The 17,767-nt window shown below is 31.4% G+C and overlaps 1 protein-coding gene across 1 annotated transcript in view; it reads left to right on the top strand.

Annotated features, from left to right (window-relative positions):
* Positions 1-17,767, top strand: part of LOC143058174 (uncharacterized) — a 155,545-nt gene that overhangs the window by 14,724 nt on the left and 123,054 nt on the right. The window contains exon 2 of the mRNA XM_076231637.1: positions 14,516-14,616. The gene's annotated coding sequence lies outside the window, so the exon portion shown is untranslated. The remainder of the gene's footprint in view (positions 1-14,515; positions 14,617-17,767) is intronic.

The following is a 17,767-nucleotide window of genomic DNA, read 5'->3' as shown; positions in this document are numbered from 1 at the left end:
AAATTGAAAATGGGGCATACATTCTACATGGCATTATTTTTCTTCTGGGGGTCAAAATTTTATCCAAGACAATGTCGACCAAACTACAGAAACAATAAAAGTTCTCCGTATGACTTTGGTTGGTTAAAAGACATCATCGGTCCGGTATGATGTTATTCAACTTTCTACAAGATTTGATCTGTTCACGCAGGGGGAGGATTAAGATTGCAAAAACATGTTTAACCCCGCCGCAATTTTGCGCCTGTCACAAGTCAAGAGCATCTGGCCTTTCTTATTTTTGTATGATTTTTTGTTTTAATTTCTTGAGTATATTTCAAAGCTTAGTATGACGTCCATTATCATTTCAAACTAGTACATTTTTGTTTAGGGGCCAGCTGAAGAACGCCTCATGTCCTTTTCCAATTTTGAATTCAATCTGTATATAGTAGCTAGACCTTGTGTCCACTTTGAGCAAAACCTCTGCTGTACTGGTATATGCCCATGCCAAGGAAGTTGTCTTTGTACTTGATATTTTGACCGATAAGAATGATGAGATTACAAGTTAAAATGAAGCTATAATATTCCGATATCGCAATATTCCGACACCTAAATGGTCCTAAATCCCATTGGTCCGACGTTTCGATCATTTAGGTTAAACGCTAACGGGATTTTAACATAAGAAAGCCAAATAAAAAGTTCAATATTAGGATAACCTTGTTCTCCGTTTGAAGCGGTGAAACAAGATATAAAAAAAGTAATACGTAATGCCAAAGTAGCCGAAGGTCATCACTAGCGTAATTTAAAAAAAGTACAAACTCCTTTGTCAAGAGTTGTTTGATTAATAAGATATCTCAAGATACACGGCGGCCGACTACAGTAAAATCAAACACAGTTTGAGTGGTCATATTTTCCTTGTGATGTTTTATATTAAAATTGTCAATTTGTTGATATAAATATACTAGTAGCACTTTACTCATTTTAGTAATGTTAGTTAGTACTCTTATCATATCTGATTTGGTGATGTAAATGCAATTGCGGTATGCTCCAGACTTAACATATTGCACTATAATAATGAAAAAAAATCCGCCCTATGGTTGTCTGATCTTGAAGCGGTTAGTGGCTTTCAAACTAACATGAGACCATACGCTTCCTCAATTTTAATGTACAGCTCATCATGTGACTTTCTAAATAATTAAAAATACGTCATATGTTATATTTTCCCCTTGCTTCAAATATTTTGTTTCGGATTATTTATATCAAATTTGCAGTTATATGTTTGTAAATACGTGCAATCAAATGATATGGAGGTATTATAAGATTTAGATGATGCAAGGGCGACTACAGATACATTTGTTTGACTTAATGGTTGATTTTCAAAGACTCCGAGAGAAAACGTTACGTAAAATGCATTACCGTTAAAATCAACCAAAATTAATTTATACTATGATAGAAATATATTTTCCCAACAGTAATACAGCATTCCTATAAAATTGTTTCATTTTTACATTTGTTTTGACTCGATTTTTCTACTGGAAGTATCCGTGAATTGAAATCAAACCCATGACCTTTGACCTCGATTTAAAAAAAAATGCACCATAATTTCTTTTGACGACCGGGATATTTAGAAAGTACACATTCTTAGCTTTCCAGTGATATATAATATAGCCGTGTGTTAGGTAGGTGCATTAAAAATGTAAATTTGGCTCTCATATCACTCGCCTAAATCGATTTACCTCACATTTTGAAGTTGGATGGAGATTGTTTTTAAATAAATGCCGTACCTTTGTACTTTGGTTTCCTGTCGGATTTTTCTCAATTTTAAATTGGAAAGTTTTAACATTAGTTTTGCATAATTATTATTTTTGACTTGCAAATGAACGATTAATAAATCTATTCCCATGTGTGCTAGCGAAATGTCTTTAGTGTAATCTCGGAGTGTAATTTTTATTTCAACTTTTACGTTTGCATCAGGACGACCTAAAACACGAAAACTTTCTTTTTTTTAAGAATGACATTCGTTACCTCAAACAAAGATCGCTTTTATCTTCTTTTTTTTGCAGTAAAAGACCGGTTTCTTTAAAAAAAATCTTTCATACAATCGACTGAACGAAGTATAAGCTTCGGGAAGGTCAAGGATTATAACATATTTTTCGTAATTCTGAAAAATTCAATGGTCGAATTGAAGCTTAATACCTACAAAAAAATCTCAATGAGCGAGAAGACTTTCATTTTAGTTATCTCTGGTGTATTTATGATGGCTTGGTTTGAAGCGAGAACAGACGAACTATGCTTACTAGTGCTGCATAAAAAAAACATGAGGATATGGTTTGTCCTTTATTACAAATTTGACTCCAATAAGGATAATTTTTGTCTCATAGAAAAGTCGGTATTTTTTACCGATAATTTATTTTTCGATTTTTATCGGATATAATAGTTATTTTGAAAAATACAAACCGGATAATTATTTATTAAAGTTTCGTATGCATCATAAATCAAGCTCCGGCAACTTTTGACTTGTTCTAATATAAATAGTAATGATTTTCATCGGAGAAAAAGATAGATATTTTTGTCGTGATTGGAAGAATCGTAAAAGTGTTATTTTTCTAAATTCTGTTTGTTTAATCGGACATCGTAGAGTTTTACTTTGATTTCTTTTTGCCGAACTGGACTTCATATTGTGTATTGATTTGAAACATGAACGCGGACCTCGATGAGAACACCTGGATTGAAAGTTTGCAAACGTTCCGACCAATGAAATTCATTTTAATATGTAACGAGAGCACCTAGATGGAATATTTTATCTATACTACAATCAGTTTTAACTTAGAAATTTTCGCTCAAATATATAGGAAATAAAATTATATGAAAGCAACAATGCAGAATGTTTCTTTTCCATTTTTTGTTTTTTTTTAACAATGTTTATGTTCATTTCAATTTGGTAAGTAGACTTATATTAAACTAGAACACACCCGTGATATCGCGGGTCCGTGACTGAATTACAGTATATATATATCTGCAAGCCTTATTTTAGTATTAGTTTTGACACCTGATAAAGTCATGCCGATTATAAGATACACAGTTGTCTCTGCTTTCAAATATGTCTGTTTGAACCCGTCGAACTGGAACTTATCAATTAATAGTAATATTAATTATTTGAAAAACAAAAGGTCCTGGAATGGAGTATTTTTTTATCAACAGCATTGTCCTATATTAGTTATAAATAAAGTTAAATTCTTTAATTAGCTGTTTTACGTCATGCCCGCTAACAAATTGAAAACTGTACCTATACGACTAATGTTTAGTCCAGATTTTTAGTATTCGTAGTCTCATCTTAGAAAGTCTTTTTGATTAAAATACTACAATGGGTAACAATTTGACAATTAAGTAGTATGAACCCTGTGATTATGACCCGTGTATATAGCATATTAATCATGAATACACCGTTTGGTGGTGTGCCTGTCAGATGCAGAACATACAGATAAGGTAATAAGTAACTGGTGAATATACTATTGGTATCGGTATCGGACTCAACCCGGAACTTCCTAATTATTCGCAATATGAATTACATGGAAAACAAAAGAGCCTGGAGTGGTGTAATTTTTAATCAACACCTTTGTACTATATTAGTTATACATAATGTTGAATTCTTTGATTCGCCGTTTTTACGTGATGACGGCTGACAAATTGGACCTCGTAATTTTAGTATTATAGATGCTCAAAACGTAAAGGTATGTTTTCTTTTAAAACATTAAAAAACGTAGGAGTATGCCGACAAATAGCCTGTCAAGGTCGTTAAACTTAAATCAACTTACCCATCTTTATCGCAGACTAAAATTTATCTCATACAAATGTATATACAGAATACATGTTCATTTATTACAAGTACGTCAGGGTGCATGATAGCACAATAATCTTTTTACAGAATCGTAAGAACAATATTTTTGTTTGATATTTGTTTCTCTTCCACAATTAACGCCCGATTTGGCAAGTGACCGGTATTACAATTTAACACAGTTTTAAAAGTTCAGTGGGCTGCTACTTCATTTAGAATTTTGAGCATGCCTTTCTGTTTATCATATTCAACGTCAACATTATCTTCGTCAATTTTATTATTCAACAATATCTTGTATTTCATTACAAGCTTTTCCAAATATCAATATACAGCAAGAGAATGACTATATGTTGCTTCCCGGAAATATAAGACACATCAATTTAAATTATGTACACAATAAATAATTTCTGTGTAGTTTTCCGTGTCTAAATTTGATTTACGAGTACAATATAGTAAACAGAAAAAAAGGGAAACGGTTAATATACAGGAATACATAAAGTTTCGTTACTATATAGTTGCAAAGGATCACACGTTACTTACGATAGATACATCGAGGTCGTTTTGCTTGAGTGATTTACCTGTAAAAAGCCCGGGTCTCATCCATGTTTAAAACGAATTAATGCATGTTTGAAATAGCTGAACAGGGGCGTGGCCTATTAGTTTGACGCAACTAACCACTAAATTGATTTCAATTGATCGACTGCAGAGAAATCTATTTGACTGGCGTTAAAATGAATTGATATGAATTGAAATGAATTAAATATAATTTTTAATTTTTGTCAATCTTTATCAAATAACGATCAATCTCATTTAAATAGCGTTAACACGTTTTTGTCCGATCAAGTTAAATTCGGGTTACTAGTGATATCTCATGTATATCGTTTATTCGGATAATTCTCATCAGCGTTTTTGTTTATTTCAATGTTTGTTAGCTATATGACCTTCATTGTTTTCTACCAAACAATTGGATGAAAGATAATGTAACGTGCAAAGCAAATCAGTCGTTGACTTTGGTACATTATGTAATATTTCATCATCGTTATTCATACAAAATTGTTTCGGTTGAAAGTATCCTCTCAACGCATATTTTCTCACCTGTATGTGTGATCAACTGTATCATTTCTCTTATTTTAAATTGTGGATTGACAGCTTCCTCATTTCCTGTTTTGGATTTCACTTTTTGTCATTACAGCACTATTGTTTCCTTGGAATGATTTATTGTCCGTTGTTTTGACTTCTTTTTATTGTCTGACTGGTTTTAGCTCTTCAGTCTCCTTGATTGACTTGATGTCTGTATAGTTCCTTCAATGTTTCGATGTGCCTTTTTTAAACGATTCACTTGTCTTCGTGTTTAACATGCCAGATTACATCCATCGTTGCGTATGGTTTGCTTTGTTTATCCACACTACTCTCTAGTATTGTAATGCCCCATTTATTGGCATTATGTGTTCTGGTATGTGCGTCCATTCGTTCGTTTGTTTTTTCGTCAGTCCGTCGGTTCGGCCATTGATATGTTCGTCCGTCTGTCCTGCTTCAGGTTAAAGTTTTTGGTCGAGGTTGTTTTGATAAAGTTGAAGTCCAATCAACTTGAAACTTAGTACACTTGTTTCTTATGATATGATCTTTCTAATTTCACAATAAAATTAGAGATCCCCATATTTTCACGGTCCATTGAACTTAAAAAATGATAGTGCGAATGGGGCTTCCGTGTACTAGGAACACATTCTTTTTCAAGTATGCACTTGTACTAAATTTTCACTTTTTATATTATTAGAAATGATATGGTCAGTGATAAGTCTTTGGAGTATTAACGCGCCTCTGAGGAGGTCATCTAGATTTTATTTGACGTTGACTACGCTTCCGTTATGTATGAGAAATGTTAAGGACGATCTACAAATAAAAAATAATTTTGTCTTTTGATTATTGTATCATTTATTAATTATATTTAATTTTGTACGATAATTTACGTTTGAAGTTGGATTCATAACAAACTGGACATATATATACTATAGTTAATTGCTATTAATAAGTATTGCAATATGCATTGTTTAAATGTAATATCAGTATTTAGTTCTTATATAATCTTAAATCAATCCTAATTCTATTCTACTTTAAATTATAGTTTTTCATATGTGAAGTCACGCTGTTTCTAAATTTCATAAATTCAAATGTGGCGTAATGTTTGTGCCTTTTCGCCATCGTATGTGACGTCATTTTAAAATTTATCTTATTCTTATCCCAAACATAAAAACTACGCCGTATTTGGCACAACCTTTTTCAACTTTTGATCTTCAGTGCTGTACAACTTTGTACTTGTTTTCACTTTCGATCTTTTATATCTGGGTGTCACTGGTGAGTCTTGTGTTGACGAGGCGCGTTTTTGACGTATTGCATTTTAAACCTGATCTGATTCTTTTTGTTATCTATTAATCATGTGTTTCCTTGTCTAATATGTTCTCCTATTTATTTGTATTGTAGTCCTGTAATATTATGTTGCCATTTCAATGTTATATTTAACTTGGCCATTAAAGTGGTTTGGCATGCCACAAAAACAGGTTCAACCCACCATTTTTATTCCCCTTTAAAAATGTCCTGTACCAAGTCAGGAAGATGGCCATTGTTATATTATTGTTCGTTTCTGTGTGTGTTGCATTTACATGTTGTGTCGTTTGTTTTCTCTTATTTTTGAGATATTAAGATAAGACGTGGCACGGTACTTGTTTATTCCAAATTCATGTATTTGGTTTAGATGTTATATGTGTTATTCTAGTGGGATTTTGTCTGATGATTGGTCCGTTTCTGTGTGTGTTGCGTTTCGGTGTTGTGTCATTGTTCTCCTCTTATATTTAATGCGTTTCCCTCGGTTTTAGTTTGTTACCCTGATTTTGTTTTTTGTCCATGGATTTATGAGTTTGAACAGCGGTATACTACTGTTACCTTTATTTATATCTATAGTGTGATAATAAACCTATTTGCTTAAAAAACAAAGACGTCATTCAAGATGTCAACATATGACACTGTTTGCCTTACTGGTTAGAACCATCTTGAATATATTATATTAATGTGTATATTGACATGGCACGACTCATCGAGATTTATTGATGGTTTACGTATTTGCTGCTTTATGCAATCAAGCCACTACTAACGTATACAATTTCAAACTCAGGATTAACCGTAATAGTTGCAATACCAACTAATAAGAAGTTTAACTTTCAAAGTTTATTTTGTCACTACATAAACAATACTATGAAAATATGTTGTTATCAAGATCGAACTGAATGACGTTTTCTTTCTGCTAAATTAACCATCTAAAAAGTAACACAAACATTTCCGTGTATGGCAAATAGTTTTACAGTTAGTCCATACACACAAAATATTCGGAAAAAAATCACCAATAAAAAACCCAAACTATACATATACAAATTCATACTTGACATTTTTCTATTATTATCAAGGATTTTCTGCCAATTTGATTTAAATAGTTAAATTGTTATAAGTCCTGTACGACCGCATGATCTTATTGTTTAAAATCGTTATAAGGATTCAAAACCAGAGTTTGTCGTTTACCAACTGCACAGATCATTTTAACATGATATTTATGAAATTAGACTTTGGTGTTTGGATGATATCTAGAATGTTAAAGTTTTACACCAATATTTTATTACAAAATTAATATTCAAGGTACAACATTATTTCGATTGATAGTCAACAAACAATGTGCGTTGGGTGCTTTTCAATTGTGTCATTGTTTTGTCTTTTGATGATTCCTCATGACAAAATGCACAACACGCCTTATAAATTCTAAGTATTTGAAATTATATCTTGAGATACTGATTTCTGCATTTTTTCCTGATTTGGTTTGACTCCTGTTTTTATATTTCATTCAATTTTTCTACTTCACTATTATAATTAGGAATAGATATCGATAAATACATTGTACATGCAATGGTACAACGTAGTAAATATTAATATGTAACATTTCTATTCTAAGGTGGGTAGCATAGCGACTAACTGTTATCTATAATAAATAGAAATGTGATACTTAACATTTACATTTAAATGCATATAAAGCAAATCAGTTCAATGATTCGAACTGATATACGGATAATAAAAACTCTTTAATTATATAAAAAAAGTAAGATCTTTTTTTCTGTTGAGAAAATTGAATTTGTGTTTTAAATTTAATTTTTTTTTCACTTTATATATAACTTGCATAAATGCCTTTCTCGTTTGCACAGTGGGATATATGATGCATTATAACATTAATTGAAATGGAACGAATATTTGAAATCTCTAGATATTTTTAATGTGTATGATCCTTTGTGGTCTGTACAACATATTGTGATCAAGACCGAAATAAATAAAGCTTTTTCTTGAATCATAATCTATTAAATCACAAAAAAGTGTGTGTACGTCATGCAATGTGTATTTGTGTTCAATGAGAAAGAAAGAGGAAGTTTTTAAACTGTATTTCCATTCAAAAGAAACATATGAAAAAAAGGTTAGTTTTACATTAAAACTTTAATAACAACGATTGATTTGGCAAATAATGGTCCTATTTCTTTACTTTTATAAGTTGGGACACGGTGTCTATTAAAATGAACGTTAGACGTCGTCAAACTCGAATGATTTCATTGTATTGTTTTTCTTCAAATTCAGTCCAAATTATGTGTCTTGTTCATTATATGTACAAAAACTGTGAACTTCTTTACATGTCAGTATTTTGTTTTGAATTTGTTTTATTTTGTACGCGTTGGCAGAATCTACAGTTTGCAGGTTTTACAGGTAAATGAATGAGATACGACCTCACTGTCATGTAGTGTTTCATAGATAACGTCGGGTAGGTTCCAATTGTAGTTAGCAATGTGTGTGTCGTCCTCTTTTTCTCGTTGGTGACTAATTGAATGTTAGATTTATAACCGGTTTCCACAATTTTCTACATTTGAAAATGTCTGTACCAAGTCAGGAATATGACAGTTGTTATCCATTCATATGTTTTGTCCTTTGATTTTGCCATTTGATTAGGGACTTTGTTATTTTATTTTCGAATTATGGATTTGAACATCCATTTGGTATCTTTTGCTTCTCTTTTTAATGTTTTTTTTAAAGATGTTTTATTAAACGATATTCACACCTTAACGGTTTGAAGTAATGACAAATTGCCTTTACAAGCGACATCGTCATCAATTGTATGTTCCTGTCCGAAACTATGTGTATTAAAATGAATAAAAAAAATCTTGAATTGCTGGATCATTAAATAGCTGAATATTGTGTTGTATCTATCACTTTTTGAAGACTTATTTTTCTTTGTCATCCTTTTTTTAAAGATTTTGATCGACTAACGTTTTAATTTTTTTCATTTCATTTTTCGATGTAGCTAATTTTTATTTTAGAATTGATATCGACATATTTATATATACAAAGGTATCTTGTGGTAATAATTTATATGTAAAATGTAAACGTACTGAAAATCTTCTTTCACATAATTCGTTCTAATTACTGCCCTCAGAATTCAAAAGACTGTATGTCTTATTCCTTTCAATGTCTTCTTAAGTGTATTCCAATTAATTGTGGGTAACATAGCGACCCACTAAAGTTGATCATAAGTAGACATTTGATATTCTATCTTGACATTTAAATTCATACAAAGCAAATCGGTTCAATGAATCCACTGATATACTGATAATTAAAGTTGTTTAAATATATTAAAATTAAGATCGATTTTTTTGTCCAGTTTAAATGGAATTTATGTTTTAAAAAAAACATGCTTTTCATAATTTTGTATTCTATATTTATAATCCTGGTACCTGTGATACCTATTAAAACAGTACTGCAGTATTAATGTGTGTCTAGCATTTATTGAATGTCAGAATCAAAGGCTATTAGTATGATACATGTTAATATGAAAATTAAAAAAAAAGTCAGTACATGTATTTTTACCTTGTTTACGGTGGATATGAATAGTCGAAATCCACCAAAAATGTCTTTCTGGCATGTAACAATTATACTTATTTCTTTGAAGCAACATACACTGCGAATATTAATGTTGATGATTTCTTAGATATCTTGCCATATAAGGTGTTAATTTTAACGTTGATAATTTAGTTATGATATGCATGTATCTACTTGTCATTTTCCTCCTCGGTTGGACTTATTGCTAAAACATACTTCCTCCGGTTATGTCTATCTTTTTTTTATTTAAAGAGTGAAATCATAAAAATACAGCACTCAGAGGAAAATTAAAAACAGAAGGTCCGTAATCAAATGCCAAAATAAAAAGACAAAAAGACAAAACAAATCAAACGAACGGACAACTGTACTTGGTAAAGGCATTTTTCTAATGTAGAAAGTAGTGGCACGAACCTGGGTTAATAGCTAGCTACACGTCTCACTGATATGACAGTCGCATCAAATTCCATCATAATGACAACAATGCGTGAACAGAGATTATACGAAGACGATGTAGACGCAAGATAATATATTTAAAATGCCAATGATCAACTATAACCCATCTATTGCAGTTCCGATGTTATTGCTTTCAACCAAGTGTTCCGTGATCTTTTTAGCTTTCTCTCACCTCGTGGTGTCATATGCAATATGATTGAATGGCATTTTGAATATATTCTCTTGCATCTTGATCGTCTTCGTATGATCTCCGTATGTTTTTATCCAAATGTATATCGGTAATAAGAATTTCAAGTATGAAGAGTGGTAATTGTGATGTTATCATGTTGTTATCATGCTCTTAATAAGTAGATACCAAGTTATACTGTCTTTATCACCATTTATCCGAGGGTATCACCAGCCCAGTAGTCAGCACTTTTTGTGCTGACATGAATTATCATTGATATGGTTATATTTATAAATCAACTGTTTACAAAATTTTATAGTTTTTAAATACAAAGGCTTTTCTACCTCAGGCATAGATTACCATAGCTTGATTTGGCAAAACTTTTAAGAATTTTGGTCCTCCATGCTCTTCAAATTCGAACTTTATTTGGACTTTTAGACTTTTTTTTTTATTCGAGCGTCACTTATGCGTCTTTTGTAGACGAAACGCGCGTCAAGCGTATATACAAAATTTAGTCCGGATATCTATGATGAGTTTATTTACAAGTTTATCTTTATTCATCATTTTTTTACATAATATTGTTTTATTTACGATACTTGTATACAGATTTATTCTATATAATTTTATATATTATAACATCATTTCATAGAACGATCAATGTTCACTTAACCTTTGCCATTGACCATTGTATCCAATTTTTTTTAAATGTTTGTATATATACGACAACTTAACATGGACCTGTTTATTTTTCTCTAAGATCATATCGATTATATCGATGTTCAATTATTTGAGAAGATCTTCACCGTTTAAAACCAATAAGCATTTACATTGGGCTTTATTCAAATGTTTACGGATTAACAAGGTCAATACTGTACATCGGTGTAAATGGAACCGCACTTAAATGGATCGATTCCTATTTGAGACCTCGAAGCTGTCGTGTAAATGTCAGCTCTACAACATCATCAGAGCGACAACTCGAATGTAGCGTACCACAGGGAAGTTGCTTAGGTCCCTGGCTTTATTTAGTCTACGCCGGAACTCTATTCGACATTATTCCACCATCTATTACTGTGTACGGATTTGCCGACGACCATACTGCTAATAAACGTTTCGTGCCAACATTAACGAATGAGATGGATGCAATTCGTGACTTACAGGACTGCGCTGTTCATATAAACACCTGCATGAACAGTAACAAACTAAAAATGAACAATGCGAAAACAGAGTTTATTCTCTTTGGCAGTCGACGCCAACTCTCTAAATGTCAGACAAAAGACATAATCATTTGTGGAGATGTTATAAAATCAAAAACATGTATACGGTACTTAGGAGCTTTTCTGGATGAGACTCTAAACTTCAAAGACCATATTACTAAAAAATGTAAAACAGCAATGATGAACTACTACAAAATAAAGTGCATAAGATCCTATCTATCGAAAGAAGCAACTGAAACTTTGGTCTTATCTTTGGTTATATCACATTTAGATTATTGCAATGTTATACTTTTTGGAATTTCACAAACTGATTTATATAAATTGCAACGTGTACAGAATATGTGTGCCAAACTTGTGTTAAACCGTTCTAAGTATGATAGTGCCAAGCAGGCATTGTTTGACTTACACTGGCTTCCGATCAAAGCCAGAATTACATTCAAAATCTTAACATATATGTACAACTGTCATGTAGGTAATGCACCGTCATATTTGATCAATTTGTTAAATCCTCAAGTGTCGAAACGTTCATAAAGGTCGTCAGAGTCATCTATTGGTTGTTATGCAGTCCCATATAACAAAAAGAAAACTTTTTCAGATAGAAGCTTTAGTACTATTGGGCCAAAATTGTGGAATGAACTAGGTACAAATGTAAAAAACTCTGAATCTTTGGATACTTTCAAATGTCGGTTGAAAACATTGTATTTCGAAAATTATTTTGAACTTTTCTGACTTTTTTCTTGTGTATCACAGTGTATATTTTCAATTTTTGGTATAGTACATACATATTGTATTTTTGTATAGTATTTTTGTATTTTATATGTCATTTATGTACAACGCCATTGAATACATATTGTATATGTAGAAATAGGCGTTTAATTAAGTTTTCATGTTTCATGTTTCATTGATATCTTATACCAGACGTTATTGTATAATTCAATTAAAACAAACAAAAAACAAACAAAGACACTCATTGATTTTGAAACCAGTATTTAAATCAGTTTTCTATGTACTCAAATTGTTATTGACAGACATTTCCCATAATGTAAAATTAAATTGAAGTGGTTTTGATAACCAATAACACAACTATCCACCATAGTTCAAATAACGTGGATGAAAGTAATGGTAGGCAACTATACGGCTTTTAACAATGAGAAAACATAAACTGCATAGTCGGCCATAGAAGGCCCCGACAAGAACAAAATTAGCCAATTATAACAAGAAAACAAATGGCATAATTTATTACAAAACAATTTACAAAAACAAAATATCACAGACAAAAACTAACGACAACAACTGACGTACAGGCTCTTGACTTTAGAATCAAATAATTTTGTGAGGGCTTAACACCGTCCCAATTTACTCTCAGGTCATTGTGTCAAATATCATTCTTAGAGTTTGAGCTTATTTATTCTTTTCCGAAACGGATGATATTCCTTTTTAGATTAACGTGTGTTTAATACGATCTCCTACATGAATCTGCATTGGTCAAAGTTTGTTTTGACGTAGCACATGACAACGTTGCATAAATAGAAGGATTTTTTTTTATAGAACTAGATTCTACCAACGGAAGATATAGAACTGATTACTTTAGCAGATGTTATCTATTAAATTACAATCACGTTGCAAATATAATGTAATCGATTACATTACAATCACACCTAAATTGAATGGTTTTTTTTTATAACATTGCATAATTGATTTGGAGAGTAATCATGATAACATGGTATACTGCTTGATAGAAATTATTTTAAAACTTTGTTAGCCATACACAAAATACCTACTTTTGTGAAAATTTGTGTATTGTTTTAACCCATACACCTTAATTATATTCATGGTATTAAGAACTTTGACTTGGTACAGAGAAATATATGCATTGTTTGAAAGCATATACAAGTGGCATCTACTTTTTGTTTTTCAAATTTTTTTGTTATACTATCCGAACAAAAATTAGAATAATGAAATAAAATAATAATAAAGTAGTTTTATCGTCATCGGGATCATGTCAACACATACATTTCCATATATTTTACAGGTTTTAATCACTACTTCAATTTATTTGACACACATAAAATGACCTTTGGTATTAAAAATCAACGTTTACATCGTAATACTTAATTCAGATATAAGTTGTTTACTATCATAATGTATATGACTGTGTAAAAAATCCAATACCTACTATGGTTAGAAAGCACATTTAAAAAAAAAGATGGAAAACAAAATGTAGACTAATGTAAATAAGAAGGTTTGGTTTAAATTACATAATTTTATCAGTGTACTCATTTATATCTATAATCAAAATCATAATTCGATTTAATTCCCCTAAATGCATGTTATATGCTAGTGAATGTCCTTTTTGTTATAACAAAAAATGAAGTTAGTGTTAATATCAGAAAAGTTCAACCAAGGAACATAACATCAATCTGACAATAAAACAACAGCAAACTCATTTAGTAAACTATTAACAAAAAAAATTACACATTTTCATTCTACATGTCAACTGTTTTCTAAACGTGTTATATAATTTGTTATATCCATGCTGAAACATGAATATTTAAAATACAAATTCCTTTTAAAATCGACCTTTTCAATTGCAATGTTGATGTACAACATTAGTTGTAGGCAAGTAATTATATCAATAAAATCTGAAAAATTAACTTAAAGTTATCATGATTACAATTGGTTTTTGAATTATGATCGATTAAATAACAAGCCAATGAGTTTAATATTATATATATAACGTTGAACCGTATGAAGAGGGAACATAGCGTTTTTCAACCGATGTAGTGATAGAATCTATTAAACTAATGAATTATTATGTATATATATTAACACGTATAGTATTCCAACAGATTTACATTTTGAGCTTTTTAGAGTTACTGCAGTGTATCACCGTTTTTGACAAAATTATTTCTTTTGTAGACTGTTTTGTACAAATAAAAACGTCATGAGGAAGATCAGTTTTACAAAAGGAATATCTTAGTAAATTAATTTCTGAAAAGAAGAAACGCATCGCAGAATCGGTAAGTTATTATAACATAAAGCTACGTTAGTTCATTCATTTAGCTATAAGATAAGAAAACAACTCTGCATAATAGACCATGTGATTCAGAAATTGACAACTATAGGTGACCGCACAGACTCAACAACGAGTAATGCCGATATCGTATATATTTGTCCTGTATGGTTATCTATATTTTAAAATATTTTTTAAATAAATAATTTTTATTTTTTTATATATCATGTATATTGAGTTGTATTTTTTTTACGGCTCTATTTTGATTCTATTAACACACATATATATATATATCTCCATGCTTTATATATCATGTGCTGTAGTACGCCGCTAGATTAAAACTGACGTGGAAAGGTAACACATGGCCAGCGAAAGCCCTTTTTTGAGAGCCAAGGTGGTCGTGTGGTTTAACGGGACGGCTGCAGTGCAGGCGATTTGGTGTCACGATATCACAGTAGCATGGGTTCGAATCCCGGCGAGGGAAGTACCATAAATTTGCGAAAGCAAATTTACAGATCTAACATTGTTGGGTTGATGACAAAATGCTCGTCTGGCGTATCCAATTATAATCACTTGTACCTTTGATAACTATTGTAAATGTTGTAGTAGCATCTTAATGTAAACACAACTCTTTTCTCATCAAATTTAACACCAGGGGTAGATGATATTTGTGAATAGATGGGTCATTGGGAGCTCTTTTCTGCGCTAGAAAATCAAATTGTGATGACTATACACAAAAAAAAACACTTTGCCATTATCCTTTTCACTCAAACAATATATCCAATGTACCAGTATATTAGGCGTGTTCATGAAACTCATTAAATTTACACATTTTATCCTTAGGGGTAAACCTACATGTGTGTTTTATGATCTGAAGTATTATTGATTACGTCTGGTGAGGGTTTTACTTTTTTCCTTTTCTATAGCAACAGGGAACGCTTCAAAGCTAAACATTAGAATAACGTTTTAACTTTTTTGGATTCGAGCGTCATTGATGAGTCTTTTGTAGACGAAACGCGCGTCTGGCGTATATACTGAATTTAGTTCTGGTATCTATGATGAGTTTATTTCCAAGATGTCATACTCATTTGGATTATATCTAAATAGGCTTTTGTGGTTTCATTTGCTATCTGGCTTTTCATTACCAGAGACATAGCATAGGACAGATGCTAACTGAAATGACATCGAAATGAGCCTTAATTATATAAAGAGAAAATGCTACTTATTTGGTTCATTTCTTCCACTTCTCAGTTAGTTCCTACAATTAAAAATTACAAAAGAAGAACGTGGATGAATAGAAGTTATTCTTTCTTCTGTTACATGTGTAAGCAACTAAAGTTTGTTCATTTGTATTTTAAATGTTTGAAAAAAAGACTTTATTCAGAAGCACTATATTTCATACGTGTTATTGATCTAATATGCGTTGGGTTCACGGTAAAGATAAAATTCGTATGAGAAAGATACCGGGTGTTTACAACTGTGGTTGGAAATATGAATCATTAACATATCAGCAAAAAATATATGAACAAGCCTTAAACTGTATTGATTCATTGATATACGTTCAAATAGTGGCCATAAAAGCGTTTCTGCTCATTCAGAAAAGGTAGCTTTTTAAAGTATGACACTTCTTAGAAATTCATACTTTAGCAATGAAAAATATCTTACATTGAATTTGTCTTATCTTTTATTTATGGGTTTGTCTAACCCTTACATTTTCTTTTCTTTTCTTTTCTTTATTTCTGAATAAGGGTTGCTGCTTACAAAGCAGGTTTTGAACCAAAAGCTTCAAGTTGAAAAAATTATCAATTTGAAAATGTTACGGACTCAATGACGAGGTTTTTTTACCGTTATAATACATATGTTTTACAGTTTGTCTTTTCCTCGATAGTGACTAAATGATTATTAAATTTTTCACCCGCGGTTTGTACGTGTAACATATATATTAGAAGGATCTGCTTGCACGACCGAAGCACCTGTAGTCCCCAGTGTGTTTCTTTAGACTCAAGTTGTCTATGTTTTTTTAAAAACAGTAACTCGCCTTCAAAATCGACGTTGTCTTTCATTGCGTGTCCTGTTCGTAATTCTCTGCATTAAGAATTAATGTTGTTGGAACATACAAAGCTTGGACAGCTGAATATTTTATCTATGATGGTGCCTAAGCTTAATTTTTGACTTGTTTCTATAAGACTGTTTATGTTCTTTTTTCATGATTTTGTTTGACTCACGTTTAAAAAAAAAAGTCATTTTATTTGTCGCAACACTTATTTATATTTTAGAATTTAAATCGATATATAAATATATGTAAAGGTACCTTGTATTAATAAATGATATGTAAATTTAACGTATTGAAATTCTTATTTGACAAAATTCGTTCTAATAACTGCCCTCAGACGTTCAAATGACTACATATCATATTCATTCAATTATTTCCTACGTGAATTCCATGTAAAGGTGTATAACATAGCGACCCACTGCTGTTTATCATAAATAGACATTTGATAACCTTTCCTAACATTAAAATTCATACAAAGCACATCGGTTGAATGAAACCACTGATAACCTTTCCTAACATTAAAATTCATACAAAGCACATCGGTTGAATGAAACCACTGATAACCTGACAAACAACTCTTATAATATATAATATATAGTATATACTGAACTACAAAAGAAACGTCGTATTTTTGGAAATCCTAAATTTTCCAATGCATTGAAAAAAAATATCTATTTCCTTTTGGTTAAGGTAAACTACATTCAAATGATACTAAGATTATGTTTAAATATCCGTTATGGCTATCTGCGTTCATTAATTCGGTCGTTCTAATAGTGGTCTGGATAGGTCCGTGGGACACATTTCGCAGTCCCATTTCATGATGATGAGATGCACGCTGATCAGTGCCTCTATAAGGGTATTTAGATGTATGAAGTTTTTGTGTCATCATAATCTGTTTGATGCAGTACTCATGCCACGACTCAACCCACGATAAAGAGAACAGGCAATAGGACATTTGGATGCTGAACAGCGACTTAAAGTCGTTGCAAATGCATGTAACTGCAATGTACGCACCACTCAACGTCTACGTGAACGCCGTAATGCAACAAACAGTACAAATGACCGTCAATGTACTCAACGCTAAAAATGGACCTGAATGAAATAA

This window comes from Mytilus galloprovincialis, chromosome 14 (genome assembly GCF_965363235.1).
Source record: "Mytilus galloprovincialis chromosome 14, xbMytGall1.hap1.1, whole genome shotgun sequence".
Lineage (NCBI taxonomy): Eukaryota > Metazoa > Mollusca > Bivalvia > Mytilida > Mytilidae > Mytilus > Mytilus galloprovincialis.
This window is presented reverse-complemented; position numbering and strand designations above follow the sequence as displayed.